The following is a 16,582-nucleotide window of genomic DNA, read 5'->3' as shown; positions in this document are numbered from 1 at the left end:
GATGTCCCGGGCTTGATCCCTGGTCAGGGCACAAATGGGAAGCGACCATCTGCTTCTCTCCCTTTTCTCTCTCTCTTCCACTCTGATAGCCAGTGGCTTGATTAATTTGAGCATTGGCCCAGAGCACTGAAGATAGCTTGGTTAGTCCACCGTAGGCCCTGGGTAATGAGAATAGCTTGGTTGACTCAAGTATCTTGCTGGTGGATCCCAGTTGGGGTGCATGCAGAAGTCTGTCTCTCTATCTTCCCTCTTCTCACTTCAAAAAAAAAAAAAAGGAACTGACATCTTTCAATATTTTTGACTTTTTGGCATAATTGTCCCAATTCTTCATATAAATAATTATAAATAAAACAAAAAGTAAAAAGAGCTGTGAGTTAATATCAATGATCAGTTCTCTGGCAGCAGTGCACATTTCACGGTTTCCCAGTCAGTTGTGTTTGCACAGTTATAACGCCAGCAGGCCCAGCTCTCCTCTTAGAGCACACTTCAAGAGCGAAGATTTCTCCTACCTGAGAATTGATAGGTAGTATTAAAATCCACAGCCAGAAATATGCTTGTTTCTTGTTGATGTTGTTATTGTTGTACCTAGAGAAGTCAGTGCCAAAAACCATCTTCTTGTGTATTGCTCAATAGACTATGGGAATATCCATTTTTTGTTGGCTCCACCAGAGAAGAGGTTGTCTATCCAAAAGGGCCTAGTCATTTCAAAACTTGGTATGCATCCTATTACTTCTGGAAAATCAGGGAAAATCCTGAGCTTAAAGAAAACAAACTCAACAGAAAATGTTGTAAATTGTATAACATTCTCAGTTAATATTTCTTTTATATTAAATAGATAAAACTAACATTTTTGTGGGGTTTGGCATAAAGACTACTTTGCATATGCTATTGCACTTGACCCCATTATGTCTTTGAGCATTCATAAAATACTATATAGTAAGAAGATATACCACTGTGAGTATGTCAGGAAGTGTGCAGTATTGGTACTTGTATCAAGCAATAAAATCACTGAATCTTTTCTCAAGGAACTTCAAGGTATAGCCATCTTATAACAGATGAGTTGGTTAAAAGTTTATTTTAGTTTTAGAAAATAGTCATTGGGCAGAGTTATCTATTTGTAAATTATTTACTATATGTACACAAAACCATGCATAGATCAAATCTTTAATTAATAATTAGCATAATAAAATTTAAAATTTCAGGTCACAAATCAAGAAGTGAGAGTGCCATTTGGAGTAACAATAATAGAAGCTGATATTTATTCAATTTTCTGTTTGTGCCAAGAATTGTTTTAGGCTTTTTCTTTATTGCCCATTTAATCCTTGTAACCACTCTCTGGAGGAGATATTGCTGTTATTCTTGTTAGTCAGAAGAGGACACAGAGGGATAAAGGGGTTAAGTAATTTGCTCAAGGGCCTTGAACTTCTAAGTGGAGTGGCTGGGATACAAAACCTAGAACTCTTATCTCTAGAGTCCATGCTATTAACTGCCCTGCTAAATTGCCTTTTGATTAGCAGCGCTACCCTTGCTAAATGAACCTGGCCAATGTTCTTTATTTTTATTTAGTCCATTCAAATACTGTGAGACCTGCCATGGCCACTCCCACAAAGTTGTTTTCAGAATTAAGCATAATAATATATTTGAAAGCACTTTAAAAGATAATGTGTTCCTCAAATGTGAGGTGACATTATTGTATTGTATACAATGGTTAGTTGCTCAGAAAAGTGGTCCATTAAATGGTCAGTGATGAGTGTATTTGGGATACTAATAAAGTGAACTACTGTAATAGGCTTCTTTTAGGTGCACACACATTAGTTCTTCCCATAATTCATGAGCAAGTCAAGACTCAAACTGCTTCTGCACACAGTTGTCTGGAGATACATAGGCATATTTCTGGAAACAGCGATAAACTGCTGTAATTGTTTGCACATGCAGACATTGTCTCAAATATGATTATACTATTTCAGATATTCCCTTGTCATAACTTCCAAAATGACACAAGCAGTACTTTTTTGTAATCTTCATATTTGACGCATGAAAGAAGACTTAATTCCTGTTTGAATAAACAACATAATAAGGTTATTGAGATTAGAGACCATTACTATATAAAATTATGTCTAAGTGGCAGATATAATTAACATTGGATTGTAATTACACTAATTACAAGTCACATTAAGACACTGCAGTAATGACAAAGTGAGAACCCTATAATTGAATGGAATAAGTAGGGAAACATGCTGCTCACACTAATTACCTAAATGAGCTAATACGTCTTCAGAGTGACAGTCATGCTCAATGTTATTATGCAGGCAAGGCAGTTGAGTGAGGTATTTTTAAAATATATATATATTTTTTCTCCTAATTTTATTCTCTCCTGGACCTTTTTCGAGTCATCAGCAACTTCAGAACTTCCTTCTTGAGCCAAAGAAAATAAAAACCGGAATTAAAGATTTCTCTAACATTCTTAAGAAATGGCACGTGCAACAATCATCAAGAAACCCAGGTAAGATTTCAGTCTTGGTGTGTATGGAATGCACCAAACACCAGCTGGTTCCTTGCACTGGTGAATGTTCGCTGATCTCTCCTTTTCTTGTCTTTATCATCCTATCAAATCAAGCAACTCTAGCTCACAGTGAGCTTTGCAGCCTTGAGAATCATCATGCTGTGGGTTCCAATATACCAACTATGGCTTCCAGCAGCCCAGCCCCAGCAAGTCCCTGGAGAGTGATAAAATCTGAGTTATTCAAGGCAATTAGTACCAGCTCTGCAGTGGAACTCACACTGCAGCCCAAGCTGTCAAATGAGAATATAAACTAATAGTGCAGTATGAAATCATGGCGCTGTGAAAATTGTTCATATTTTGTTGTTTCTTTCTCCCTTCAGTTACCTTTCCTTTATGTAACTGTCTGAGGCACTGCTTGACTAAGAAACATAAAGGGGACAGACTGCAGCTATTCAAAGACTCCCTTCTAAAAGAAAGATTGATTAGGATTTTTTTTTTTTTTTGAGGCAAGAAAATCACTGTATGTGGAAACAGGATTGATGCACTTAAATTGATAAACAATGCAGAGTACGGCTTTTCCTTCGTCTTGTATTGGTGAAGAAAGAAAATTGTGTCATGCATGTCTTTGTTACATGGGTTTTAGACTGTTTCTGAAAATTTTTCTTTTTCTTGTATTAACACAAATGAGATTTTCTCCTCTTCATCCAGAAACTGCAGTTTTGCCTCTATAAAGACAGACTTATGGGTTTCTAATACAAAGCAGTAACCAAATATGCAAGGTTCATTAGTCCAAATGAGGCAATTTGCCCCTCCCATTCTTAATATTTGTCATGTAACTTGGAAATAATGACCCTGTTCTTTTGAAATACTCTACTTCCAAGTTTGTGCAATTCTTACAATCAATCATACTTTAGTTCAAAAGGAGTTGAATGTTGAATTTGAATTAGGGATTATAATCAATTAATTCTGTAGTTGTACAAACTCATATAATTAAGCATTAAGAGTTTACATAAGAGGATGTGGATTGAAATAAATAGTGTTGGAGGACAACCTTCTGCTAATGGTAATGCAAATCAGAAGCTAATAAAGCTTGGCATATTTAATCTAAAAAGGGAGTAGGTGACTTAGATTTTATCCTTAACACTATCTTTTTCTCATTGATGATTTTAAAAGTTATTCATTATCTTTTTTTGATAAGATGGAAATTTCAATGGTGCCTTGCAATTTATTTAGATTCCTTGAGGCTAAAAGCAGCTCACAAACTTGTTTTATTTTATGTCACTTCCTCTAGGTAAATAAGTTAGCCAATATGGTAGAGCAATCAGATACTCCAGATTTAGGGTGACTAGGTTTAGCATACTTTTTCTGTAAAGAACCAGATAGTATATACTTAAGGTTTTCCAGGTCACATATGGTCTCTTTAAAAATGTAAAAATCATTCACCATTATTAATTTGCTGGACTGTAAAAGGTTATAGGCAGAATTTGGACCACAGAGCCAGCCCATGCTCCAGACTAATGTAATTGAATATGTTTCAGAGTGCAGAATTATTCCTTAATAGAAACTAAAACTACTTAAATCAACTCTTCCTAAAGAACTAAAAAATAAAATATAGATCATAGATATTTAAAGTTATCAACATTTTTCTTCACTTATATTTGAATATGTTGCTATACTGGGCATGTTGGAGTTTAAGAGAGTAGAAGTGGATTCCATATAGCCATGGGGAGTAGCCTAGCATGGGCCAGAGCCGAAGTGAGGTGAGGAGGGCATCTGTGCAAGACAAAGCACTGGCTTAATACAGGGCATTGATCAAATAACTATGTCAAGGATAAGGTGATGTAGGTATCAGAAGAGAGATACAAATATGAAAAGACTAAAACTAAACTGAGAGACTTCCGGTCAAGATGGTGGTGTAGGTAAATGTAGTACTCACATTCTCCCACACCACATCAAAATTACAACTGCCTGAACTCTGGTGGCACAGTGAGTAAAACGTTGACTTGGAAATCTGAGGTTGCTGGTTCAAAACCCTAGGGTTGCCTGGTCAAGGCACATATGGGAGTTAATGCTTCCTGCTTTTCTCCCCTTCTCTCTCTCTCTCTCTAAAAATGAATAAATAAAATCTAAAAAAACACAAAACAAAACAAAATTACAACTGAATTACAGAATAACCATCATTCAGAACTGCTTGAATATAGCTGAATCAAAAATTTTTAGCTAGAGATATATGGAAGAAGCCACATTGAAGCTGGTAGGAGGTGCAGAGATGCAGAGATGCAGAACAGGCTGGTCCCACACCCATGTGTAGTGGTTTAAAATTGGGAAAGATATCTCAGCTTAGGAATTTTCCCCTGAGGAACAAGGGATCCCGGCCCCACACCAGGACCTCCAGTCCACAGTTTCAGAGCCAGGAAGAGAAGTCCCCATCACTGCTGGCTGTAAAAACCAGTGTAATTGTGGTTGAGTGCATTTGAGGGCAGAGGGAATTAGGCAGTTGCTCTTAAAAAGTCCACACACAGACCTACTGAGACTCACTCCCTCTGAGCTCCAGTACTGGGATAGTAGCTTGAAAGGAACCATAGATATATGGAGAGGAACTGGATTGTCAGGCAGCAGGGTGGAGGCTGGGGGGCAGCATTATGCTAGATAATAGTGCTATCAGAGGCCCTTATTCCTTTTCTGAGACCCCCTTTTCTGAGCAGATGAGTCCCACATCTGAGTCTCCATCAACCAGGCTCACACTATTTACCCCCCCCCCAGGTTATTCACTAAGACCCCACTCCACCCAACTTGTGGGCCCACCCTGGCCATTTTCAGTAGCTTTTCCGTGCAAATAATCAGTCTTAGATTTTGTTTTGAACTTTTCTAAAATCTCTCTAATAAGCAATATCTGGCCTCTATGTACCCCATATCTCTTGTTAAGAAGCCCCAGGCCTGGCACTAGCAACATCTGACCTTGTTCACAGCTTAGCCTCTTCTGGGCACCTCCAGGCCCAGCACAAGTAACAGTCATCTGCATATCACTCTGAAGCCCATGCCAGGTGGCCCCAAGCAGGTCACAGGTAGTGGCTGACCTTCCCAGAGCCAGTGCACTCAGTGAACAGTTTAGAAGGTGCCAGAGTACAACCTACAACCTCCATGAGCGACACACTCAAGAGGCAGACTTGGTGAGCACCAAATCCCCACTGAAACAAGTTCTGCTCCATAGGGTCAACTCCTGCTCAGCAGCTCCTCCACTACAGTCATAGCTGGTTTTTGCAGCCAGTTGGCCTGTAGGTCAATGCCTCCCAGTGCTGCCAACAGCAATCAAGGCTCAACTACAACAGGACAGTATATACATTCCACACAGGGTCATACTTAGAATACCCAGCTCAGGCAACTGGAGAGGCTGTGCCACTGGGGCCTGTAGGACAGCTACTATACAAGGCCACTCTACCAAGTCTGAGAGATATAGCAATCTACCTAATACATAAAAAACAAAACAAAACAAAAAAACAACTACACACACACAAGAAAGCAGCCTAAAAAGCAGAGACAAACAAATATGTCCTAAATGAAAGAAATGAAAGAATAGGAGAAATCTCCAGAAAAAGAATTAAAATGGAGGCAAGCAAACTACGAAATACAAAGTTTAAATCAATGGTTATAAGGATGCTCAAGGAACTGAGTGAGACATTTAACAAAGAAATAATAAGCATTAAAAAGAACATAGAAACCATAAAAAAGTCAGAAATAAAAGATATACTAACAAATGAAGAATAATTTATAGGTAATCAACATTAAGCTGAAGATCAAATCAGCAACTTGAAATATAAGGAAAAAAATCCAAAACACTCAATCATAACAACAAAAAGAAAAAAAAATCTAAAATAATTAAGATAATGTAAGGAGCCTCTGGGACAACTTTAGGAGTGCCAACATTCACATCATGGGGGTGTGGGAAGAAGAAGAGAGAGGGCAAGAAATTTAAAACCTATTTGAAAAAATGACAAGAACTTTCCTAACCAGATGGAGAAAATAGACATACAAGTCCAGGAAGAAGAGAGTCCCAAACAAGATGAACCTAAAGAGATCTACACCAAGACACATCATAATAAAAATATAAAAGATTAAAGACCTCAAGAATCTTCAAAGCAGCAAAAGGAGAGCAGTTTGTTAAACACAAGGGAGCTCCCATAAGACTATTGATCTCTCAACAGAAACGTTGCAGGCTTGAAGAGATTGGCAACAAATATCCAAAGTGATAAAAAGCAAGGGCCTGCAACCAAGATTACTCTACCTAGCAAAGCTATCACTTGGAATTTAAAAACATATAAAGAGCCTCCCAGACAAGAAAAAGCTAAAGAAGTTCATCATAACCAATTAGTATGATATAAAATGTTAAAGGGTCTTTTTCAAGAAGAAAAAAAGAAAAGATAAAAAAGTATGAACAATAAAATGGCAATAAATACATACCTATCAAAAGTTGAATCTAAAAGACAAAATAAATGGACAAACAGAACAGAATCAGACTCATAGATACAGAGAACATTGGAATGGTTGCCAGAGGGGAAGAAGGCTGAGAGAATAGGTAAAAAGGTTAAAGGATTAAGAAATAAAATTATTTGTTGCAGAATAGTCATGGGGATTGATGTAAAGTACAACATAGAGAAAATAGTCAATTTCTAATAGTCAGATTTTCTAATAACTATGTATGGTGTCAGATGGATATGAAACTTATAAGAATGATCACTTAATAAGTTATATGTCTAATCACTAAGTGTACATGTGAAACTAATATAACATTGTATGTCAAATGTAATTGAAAAATTTTAAAAATAATTTAAAAAATAAAAAAATTAAACTATTCAGTAGAACTGACACTGAAGTTTTCAATATGTAAGTTCTGTCTACTGAAAGGGCCCTGGAAGTAACAAAACCTTAGCAACAATGAACAAACTTAGTGCCCAAATTGTGATGGCTTCTTCTTCTCTTTCTATTTCTCTTTATCCTTCTCCTTCTCCTCCTCCTCCTCCTCCTCCTCCTCCTCCTCCTCCTCCTCCTTCTCTTTCCCCTCCTCCTTCTTCTTCTCTAATTGAAAGGAGGGGAGATAGTGAGGCAGACTTCCAACATGTGCCCTGACCAGGATCCACCCAACAACCCCTATCCAGGGTTGATGCTCAAATCAATCAAGCTATTTTTAATGCCTGAGGCTATTGCACTTGGACCAACCTATCCTCATCACCCAGGCCAATTCTAGAAACAATTAAGGCATTGGCTGCTAGAAGAGAAAAGAAAGAGAAAGGGAAGAAGGAGAGGAAGAGAAGCAGATGGCCACTTCTCTTGTGTGCCCTAACCAAGAATCAAACCCAGGACAACTGTACACTGAGTCAACACTCTATGCGCTGAGCCAACAAGCCTGGGTGAGATTGTGGCTTCTTAACATCATTCTTCACTGAACATACCAAGGCACTTGAAAAAATGGTTGCTTCTACAACTGAGGCAAGATCAGTCTAAAAGATCTTTCTTGTTCTAGAAGTGAACCAACACAATGGTCACAGAATTATGGGATCATAATTAAAAAGTTCCAGAAATCAGATTGAAGGAATTCCTACTGGTTAAATTAGGAATGATTTTAGTATCAAAACAAATAATGACTTTAATCAAATAAGTTTGGAAATCATGAATAAGTTAAAAGTTTAAAGAAAAATAGAAAACTTACATGGTTTTAAAGTATCTCCTTACAAAATACTAATTATAAAGGGGGTGAGAAGATTTACTTTAGTGAGGAAAAGCTTAGCAGAAACTACCTTAATCAATAATAATAAAAGTAAACGTCATTGGTCATCGAATAAATCTAAGTTGTGTGTCACCTAATAGGATGCAATTAGGGAAACATGACATCACTCTTGTGATAATATCAAAAAATATATCCTGAACTAATCATGAGGAAACCTCAACAGAAGGACATTTTACAAAATAACTGGTTTTTAACTCTTCAAAAGCATCATAGGATAAGAGTCAGGGAAGAACTAAGAAGCAATCCCAATGAGAAAAAAAATAAAGCAATATGATAGCTATAAGCAATATGTAATTCTGAACTAATTCATTTTTCCTATAAAAGACAATATAGGGTTAATTACTAAAACTTGAATGAAGTCTAAGGATTAAATGACAGCAACGTATCACTGTTAATGTTTTGATTGTTCCATTGGTTATATAAGAGATACCCTTGTTTGTAGAATATACACATACTGAATGATGGGGCATCAGGTTGACAAATTACGCTTAAGTGGCTCAGATAAAAAAGTTCTTGTACTTAGAAAATTTTCTACAAGTTTCTAAATGTATTTAAATAAAAATAAGTTTTAAAATGAGTTACTTTATAAATACAATTTATTAAAATAAAAATGCAATTAAAATTATCATTTTAAGATACTTTTCCATAGGGAGACAGCATGGTAAAGTGGATAGAACATGGATTTTTTCCATTTGTAAGATCTGGATTAGACTTTGGTTTAAACATTTAATAGTTGTATGGTTTTGGCCAAACCACTTAACCATCTTGAGTATTACATGTGTATGATATGATTGATATTGCAGTGCTAATAAATAAATGAGAGAGAAAGCATTTCATGGGCCTTGTGCCTGGCAAATGGAAAGATGCTTATATGAAGCTAATAATTGTAGAGAATAATAGTAGTATTAATAATAATAGTAATAATAATAAGAGTAGAAGTAGTAGTATTGCCACTGATGTTATCAGTAGTGACAACAATAGAGTTTTCACTGTTATTGTAAAAATAACTATTGTCATAAATGACATTATTAAAGTGACCATCATGGGCCCTCCCCAGGAAGGCTGACTGGATAGTCTGCTATATTAAAATTTTTTCTTTAATGTTTATTTTATTGATTTTAGAGAGAGGAAAGGAAAGAGTGAGGAACATTGATCTGTTCCTGTTTGTGCCTTAACTGGGGATCGAACCAGCAACCTCTATGCTTTGGCATGGTGCTCTAACCAACCAAGGTATTTGGCAAGGGCCAGATCTTTAATAAGTATAATAAATAATGGGAAAAGAAGTAGCAGGCAAAAGGATGTGGAGGGAACAATTTACATGAATGAAAATTGTGTAATTATAAAATGTGAGTTAATACCGAGAAATATCTATGGTATTTCCATCTAGTCAGTCTTACTAAACATTGCAGAAAGACACTTGGTTCCATTTTTGCTGCCTTAAGCCCCCACCCCAGCACATTAAGGCATGCAATATTTATATATCCTATCAAACACATCCGCCACCTTATCCTCTGTAGCTTGCTCTGTCTTCAAAGTATTTGTATATGTCAAAAGGTGTATCAGTGCTGAAGCCAGTTAAGTACCCTGAGGTTGCCATAATAGGTTAGAGCAGGATTTACCATATTTCTTCTCAGACTAATTTTCTCCAAAATTCTACTAATATCTAAAGTCTCAATACTCAAGAAAGATTTATATGCCTGAGAACTTCTTATATAGACTTTAACCTCTAACATAAACTGCCTGATACTCCTTTATTAACCTCTGGAATTCAATATGTTGTGCTGCAGGGAATGGACCTCAGCCAATGTTAATTGTGCATAATAATCTTTTGCTAAAAAAACTTTCCAGGGATCCCCTCTCTACTTAGTACTAGACTAGACTTAGTACTAGTTCAGTCCATGTCCCTGACTTGAAGTCTATTTGTAAGTTTCTCCATCTATGCTGAGTAACATGACATTTTAAGCCTCATTTTCCCTACTCTTATTTTATGCAACACTTTCAGATATGTGCAATCAAGTCTTCCAAATGCAGACTCAATCTCCTGCCTGTTCTGAAGCATTCTTGAATAAATGAGGGAATATCCAAATGCCTCAGTTCCTCCATCTGTTGGGGGTTGGAATTAAGACTCTCAGGCAAACAGTTAATCTAATCATGAACCTTGGGCTTTTCTGTTGCTCCTGCAATATCTTTGCTGCCAAGAAACCTATGACCAAAGCCTCAGGAACATTTCTTGTGGGGCTGTGCATCCTCATGCCCCTTTTCTTCCTTTTTCTGCCTCCATGTTGGCTCAGTCCAACAAAGACCTTGATTTGCCATGGCCCTGCTCTTAACTTCTGACTGGAGCTGAATCTACGGTTGGAGCAAGGAAAGATTCTTTCCTGCGTACAGTTCAGGCTGTTAGTTAATGTGCTACCACCATCTTTGGACAATATATTTTGAAATCAACTGTGTCCCACCATAGAAAGTAAAATATTTTTGAAATGTGCTCTGAATTAGTTTCCTTCATGGGTGTTTGTTACATATTGGTGCTCCTTTGTGACCCCCTACAGTGGATTCCTTTCACCAGCCCCTAATCTGCTGGATCCCACCTTCCTTATCGTTCCTGCTCTCCTCGAGCTCACCGGTGCTTGGGTTATGGCAGTTGCCGGCATGTCAGTGCTCCCAGCCCTCACTTTGCCATGTTTCTTCATTTTAAGACACATCCTGGCACCAAATAAAATATCATCTGCCAAGTGATTCTTTAAATGGCCTGACTCCTGAGACACTGCTTACAGAATCTGCTAAAACGCTATTTTGCATTGAAGTCTTTTCCAGGGTTCAAACACAGTTAACACCAGAGTTTTAGAGTTAAATCCTCACCTTGATTCTAATTCTGGGTAAACTATTTAACCACCCTTAGCATGGTGGGCATACTAAGAGGATAACGTATAGACAAAATGGAAATGACAATTAATCACAAAGTTAAAGTATTGATAACAATTGTCAGTGCGTGAGGGCACTGTGCTAAGTGACTGACATATAATTCTAACTCTTAGGATTATACTGCAAGTTGTACTGTATTCTTATTTTATAGGTGTGAAATTGAGGCTCAGTACCATTAAGTAATTCACCTCAGGTTACCACACTAAGCAAGAGATAGAGCTGGTATTAAATTGCAAAGGTTGGCTGACTTAAACTCTAGTATATTTCTTTACTCTGCCACCTCTGATGGGAAGGTTTTTCCCCAAAGAAACAAAGAGACACATTTCTCTGTGGCATTTCCTGTTTTCCTATTTCAAACATCTTTTCAGTTGCCAAGATCAAAAACATAATTTATGTATTGAACTGCTGCAGTCTGGAAAGAAAAATACATTTTATAATCTTTAAACCTTTTTAACTCATTCATTATGGGTACTGAAGCACTTTGAGTAGGTTGCAGTAGACCTATTTTAATGAGGAGGAACAAAGATTGGGCGTTGGGGGAACTGAGGGATGTGTGGAACAGAAGTGGTGAAGTCCTAAGGATCCTAGATGATGATGTGACAGACACTGCAGGAAATTGTAAGAGGAAAAATTTAATTCTTTGAGATCCTGGGAAAAGGACCTCATGCTGGGAACATCCTCAGGATGATCATGTTTTCTGACTGCATTCTTTAGGATTGGTCCCTAAGTAATTTTTACTTTAGTCTATTTTTTTTTGTTCCTTGACAGCATATTTTTTATACTTGTAATTATTATTATAGTATATTTTTCTCTTTTTAAAAAAGTATATTTTCAGTGTCTTTCACTAGAATGTAAGTTCCCTAAAGGATCATGTCACACAGAAACTGAATGGCACATAGTAAGTGATGGATAAATTATTGTTGGACAAACAGGGTCTTGGAGCCTTGGTTGGCCTTGGAGAATGTCCCCTGACATCTTGTCCAGGCCTTTGCAGGTGCCCTGCATAGCACAGCATAGCCAGCACAGCCAGGATAAGCCCTGTGCTCCCTGACCAGGATGGGCAGCTGTGGAGAGCCTTTCCTCCCCAGGAGCTGGGCGTGGCCAGAGAGGGTGCCGTCCCCTCACACTCAGGCACCGCGCTCCTGGGAACCTGGCGCTAAACCTTATGTAGACAATTTCAAGTATCAGACACCATGCCCTCTGAGTTGGAGGGCTGCTGCTATGAGTGTTGGGTTCTAGGTCAGGGGCTTGGGTGGGCCTGAAAAATTAAAAATATTATTAACAATAAAAGTTATCATTGAATGAATATGACAGAAATCCAAAGAAGATTCCTCTCATTTTGAGAAGATCTACTTCAGGTACTGCCAGGCTAAGATCTACATACCCATATAGGGACCACAAAGATAATACAGGCCTGACATTTCTTGTTAGTAACATGCCCTTTGTACCCTCTCATCACAAGAACAGGCTCGGAAAAAAGGATGTGCTGGCATCTGGCCCACAAGGACAAGCAGGGTGGATACAGTTCAGTTGGGGCTGAAGAAACGGGGCTGCATCCGTTGTTGACTCTGGCCCAGGTGGCCAGTCAGTTTAAGGCAACGATCGCAGGTCGTGGACAATTCAGCAGATGTTTCTCTTTCCAGATAGGCCCAACCTCAGACATGAAGGAGCTTTAGGCTGTGTAATACCCAAAGGCAGATTACGGTGTGTCATGGTGGGGACTTGACACACATGTGACTCATCTCAGCCAAGAGCCAGGACTCAGAGGGTTCCAGTATTCAAAAGAGAAGACTGGTAAAAACTAGACAATGTCTGTTTGCCTGTGGGTTTCTCTAAGTCATCAACACCCACAGGTAGTAAATTGCTCACCAAATCTGACCCTGTGGCCTTTAAATCATGTTAAAGAATTTGGGTAACTAGTAAAATATTTACAACAGATAATTGAATTGTAAGAAGAATTATACAACCATATGTATCATATGAAGCAAAATATCTCTATTTCTCTATATTTTTTTAACCTACAACTCTAAAGGCAGTGGAAAAGAACAGATTGGGAAGAAATATATGAAGATGTTATTAGTGATTATCTCCAGGTGGTAGAATCTTAGGCAATGTATAGTTTCATTTGTATGTATTCCAAATTTTTTCTAGGTAACATGATTTACTTACAAAAAAAAAGGTGTGTATTGGCAAAAAAACAACAGTAGAAAGACTTCACTAGGCAGAATAAATCTAAAGAAGTCTGATTGAACAGGTAACTATTCTCGTGTTTTGTTTCTCATGCACTAGCATATACTTCTAGGATCTTCTCTTAACTAGAGACTCTGGTGCTTCCCAGCCAGTTACTTCCCACTCACTTAAGACACTGCTTTTATGCTCACAGGTCAGATCTCAGATCTCTTGCTCTCACCATATGTGATGATATAGATGCACTTCTCCTGTGTTTCTCACTACTTAGCCTTTCGTGGTGGGGGACATAATATGCCTGAAATCCAAAGAATTCTACAGGGAAACTGAGGCAGATATCACAGCTTGGCAATGTCCTCCTGATCTCTTGTTATACCATGTGTCAGAGAGGTTGAAGTGGAAACCCTTTAAGAGTTTCACGGCAACTCTATAGGTTTCTGTCTATGTGATGGGGATGATGCTGGGATTTGGTGAAAATTCAAGAAATAAAATATTGAATTGTTGGTGTATTGCAAAGAATTACATGGTTGGGCTGGTTTAGATCCAAGGAGTAGCCTAGACATGAAATTTTCACGAAGTGGAAAAGGCAAAGACAACAACCTATTCCTCCCATGTTTAGTCCTTTTCTGTTAACCTCTGATTGTCATTCACTCTTATTTTCCCCATTACATCTATCCTTCCTACCTCACAAAAGAGTCTATTTATAACATTTTCCTCTTAATTAAAATGCACAACTCCTATATTTTATTCTCTCAGGCTCCTGCCAGGTGACTGATTACCAGAATCTAAGTAGAGGCGTTGATAGCTGTTAAGGATAGATGTGTTAATGTGTATGCTGATAATATGGACATTTCTTCAGTAACCTTCAGAATCTTAGGTCGAGTAAGCATTTAAGTCACCAAGAGGTACTTGCTGAAAGATAAAAATATGTAAGGGCAAATGGGACTTCCATAACCCCAAACAATAGGCTACTTGCTAATTTAACTGAACAATTTGACCAATACTTGGTTTTCAGAACAAATTCTCTGCATTCAATAATGTTTGCCTTTTATTTCTGATTATGTGCAATAGCTAATATTTAAAACTTAATTTAAAAAATGTAAATAGTTATTTGAAAGGAGTTTTGCTTTTGAATTCGGAAGGAAGTCTGATCTTTTCTGATTTGAGTTCATTAAGATGAGTATTACGTACTCTCTTCGTCAAAGGACTAGCATAAATGGGAGCATTAGTGGTATCTGTGACATAGTATGTTTAATACTGTATTGTTTCGCAAGTTTGTCAAGGATAGAGAATGTCATCTGGCAAAAAACAACAACAACAACAACAACAACTATGAAATTCAGTGACACAACCTCTGATTATATCTAAAAGGTCAATTGATTTGGGCTGATCATAGTTTATAATTAAGTACTTCTTAACCTATACTGTACTGCTTTTAACTTCCTTAGAGTGGTGTTGTTTTGGTGATTTCTGATTAAGTCCTTTTTTTTTTTTTTTTTAGGAAGAAAAGACATTGCTTTTTCCCAGGCTTTGACTTTAGTTGAACTGATTGACTATGTCATTTTATTTTAATGCATATATCACTTTTTTTCTTTTTTATCTTTTTAAAATACATGACAAGTTGGATCCTACTGTTATTTGGCTCTCTCGTTGTAATTCTGTGACTATCATTGGAAATGTGTGTGTGCATGTGTGCGTGCATCAGTTTGAAGTTATAAAAAAAAAAAATCCTATTATATCTGTTTTACCTTGTGAAGTTCAGTTCATTTCTATGTCTCCTGATCTAGAAATTAAGAGTAATAGTATCTGTCTTTTTGTATCTCAAAGGGTAAATTGTAAAGTTCACAATGAAATAATAAATGTGGTTTTAAAAAATATAAAATCCAGGTCCTGGCCAGTTGGCTCAGTAGTAGAGCGTCGGCCTGGCGTGCAGGAATCCCGGGTTCGATTCTGGCCAGGGCACACAGGAGAAGCGCCCATCTCCCCCTCTCCTTCCTCTCTGTCTCTCTCTTCCCCTCCCACAGCCGAGGCTCCATTGGAGCAAAGTTGGCCTGGGCACTGAGGATGGCTCTGTGGCCTCTGCCTCAGGCGCTAGAGTGGCTCTGGTCGCAACAGAGCGACACCCCGGATGGGCAGAGCATCGCCCCCTGGTGGGCATGCTGGGTGGATCCTGGTCGGGCGCATGTGGGAGTCTGACTGCCTCCTCGTTGCTGGCTTCGGAAAAATAAAAAAAAAAAAATTTTTTTTAAATATATATAAAATCCTACTTAAATATAAGAAAGATATCACTTAAATTGCCTTGATTTTTCATAATTCTACTTTTTAAATTGTACATTTTAAATGTAGGTATGTTAAACTGTACATTTTTAATTTTTTTCATTAAGACAATATCTAAATATAAAGTACCTATGTATTTTAATGTAATGATATATCTATACACATACATACAAATATTTTTCCTATATATTTTAATTTAGTATTAGATTTTCATTTTGACTGACAGTGAATAATTATTCCAAATTTAGAAATCTAATTAACATACATGCACTTTGTCTTTATAAACTTATGAAGGCTTTTATAGCTCATTATAATGAAATAATACAAACTGATTAGAATTACAACTATTCTGTTTTGCCATGTGGTTAGAAGACAACAGAATTTATACCTTGGGGAACTAAATAACTAAAACAAATAGTTCTGCCACTAGATAAAAGTCTCTATTAAAATATGACTATTCTGCAAAATACTAGGAAATTATTCAGCATAAATTTACAGTAACACTATGCTTCATTGATCTGTTAAGCAGGTCAGATTAGCATTCAATCTCTTTAAGTAAGACATTCCGTGCTAGATAACTCCTGTACAGTTGTGAGGCCATTTACAATGAATAAATAAACAAAGAATTTGTGAGCTATGAAATTCCAGAAAAAGGCTGAGCAATTTTATGCCACAGATATTAGAAGAATTTATATGGGTAAATACAATATTAATATAAAAATGCATTTGCATTTTTCAAGAGACTTAATTAAATAAAACTCTTTAGCCTAATCCTTGCCCCTGTAATAAAACTGTCATTTTCCCTTGGAGCTCTGCACTTACAAGAAATTTCTACAGTCTCTGCAAATACAGCCTCATTTGGACAGATATTTTTAATGTTTGCCAGAAAATAAACAGGAAGAAAATCTAAA

The sequence above is a fragment of the Saccopteryx leptura genome, chromosome 7, assembly GCF_036850995.1.
Source record: "Saccopteryx leptura isolate mSacLep1 chromosome 7, mSacLep1_pri_phased_curated, whole genome shotgun sequence".
Classification (NCBI taxonomy): Eukaryota; Metazoa; Chordata; class Mammalia; order Chiroptera; family Emballonuridae; genus Saccopteryx; species Saccopteryx leptura.
This window is presented reverse-complemented; position numbering follows the sequence as displayed.